Below are 1,628 nucleotides of genomic sequence, written 5' to 3'. Positions count from 1 at the left end.
ATATTTATTTGACAACTCAATTTTGTTATATGTTTCTATTATCTTTTTTATTAAGTACAACTACAAAATAAAGATAATAATAACATTTAATAAAACGAAGATAATAATAACATATAATAAGATAGTGTTGTCAAATAAAGTAATAATTACTTATTTATTGATAAACTCAATTTTATTATATGTTATTATTATCTTCGTTATGTAGTAAAACAATAAAACGAAGATAATAATAACATATAATAAAATAGTGTTGTCAAATAAAGTAATAATTACTTATTTATTAGACAACTCTATTTTATTAAATATTATTATTATTTTCATTTTGTAGTCGTATTCAATTTTTTTATATTTTATTATTATCTTTATTATTAAGTATAACTACAAAACAAAGATAATAATAACATTTAATAAAGAAGATCAGAATAACATATATTAAAATATTATTTTCAAATAAAGTAATAATTAAATCTTTATTTGACAACTATATTTCATTATATGTTATTATTACGATCATTTTGTAGTAATATTTTGCAATGAAGATAACCCTATATACTATAACCCGAACCTCAAACCCAAAACCAAAACCCTAAAACCTAAAACCTAAACCCTAAACCCTAAACACTAAAACCAAAATCCTGAACCTTAAACTCTAAACCCTATTCCCTAAACCTGATTTCTTAAACCCTAAACACCATAACACACTAAACCCTAATAAAATAAAGATGTAATTATTATTTTATTTGACATCTCTATTTTTTTTATATGTTATTATTATATATTTTTTATAAAGTAAAACTATAAAACAAAGATAATAATAACATAAATTAAATTAGAGTTGTCAAATAAAGTAATAATTACATATTTATTTGACAACTCAATTTTATTATATGTTACGGATTTTAGTCCGTTTTTGTCGGGTGGTACGAAAATCGTCCAAAAAGTCCAGATGAAAATGAGGAGCGGGAGAGACTTTTAGCATGCTTCTCCTAAATTTATAATTGTGTTTCGCGTTAGATTTCAAACACTAGCAATCGTCTTGTCAGAAAATACAAATTTTAGTCCATTTTTGTCAGGTGGTACGAAAATCGCCCGAAAAGTTCAGATGAAATCAAGGACAAGAAGACCCTCTTTGTCGGGCTCGGCGTCATATTTCAAACACTAGCCGTCGTTTGAACCAAAAATACGAATTTTAGTCCATTTTTGTAGTGAAGTACGAAAATCACCCGAGAAGTCCAAATGAAATTGAGGACCTAGAGTCTCTTTTAGAATTCTACTCCAAAATTAATAAATATGTTTTCGGTTCCGTGTCAGATTTCAAACACTAGCCATGTTCTGTTCCAAAATAACAAATTTTTGTCCATTTTTGTCGAGTTGTACGATAATGGCCCAAGAAGTCCAAATGAAGTCGAGGTTCGGAAGATTCTTATAGAATTCTTCTCCTACATTTAAGATAGTGTTTCGGGTTCCGTGTCAAATTTCAAACACTAGACATCATCTGGTCCGAGTTTCGGATTAGATTTCACACACTAGCCATCATCTGGTTCATAAATATGGATTTCAAAATAATAATAAATATAACAAAATTGAGTAATAAAATAAATATGTAATTATTACTTTATTTGACAACT

Source organism: Cicer arietinum, chromosome 3 (assembly GCF_000331145.2).
Source record: "Cicer arietinum cultivar CDC Frontier isolate Library 1 chromosome 3, Cicar.CDCFrontier_v2.0, whole genome shotgun sequence".
Classification (NCBI taxonomy): domain Eukaryota; kingdom Viridiplantae; phylum Streptophyta; class Magnoliopsida; order Fabales; family Fabaceae; genus Cicer; species Cicer arietinum.
The sequence above is the reverse complement of the archived record's forward strand: the minus strand, read 5'-3'. Positions refer to the sequence as shown.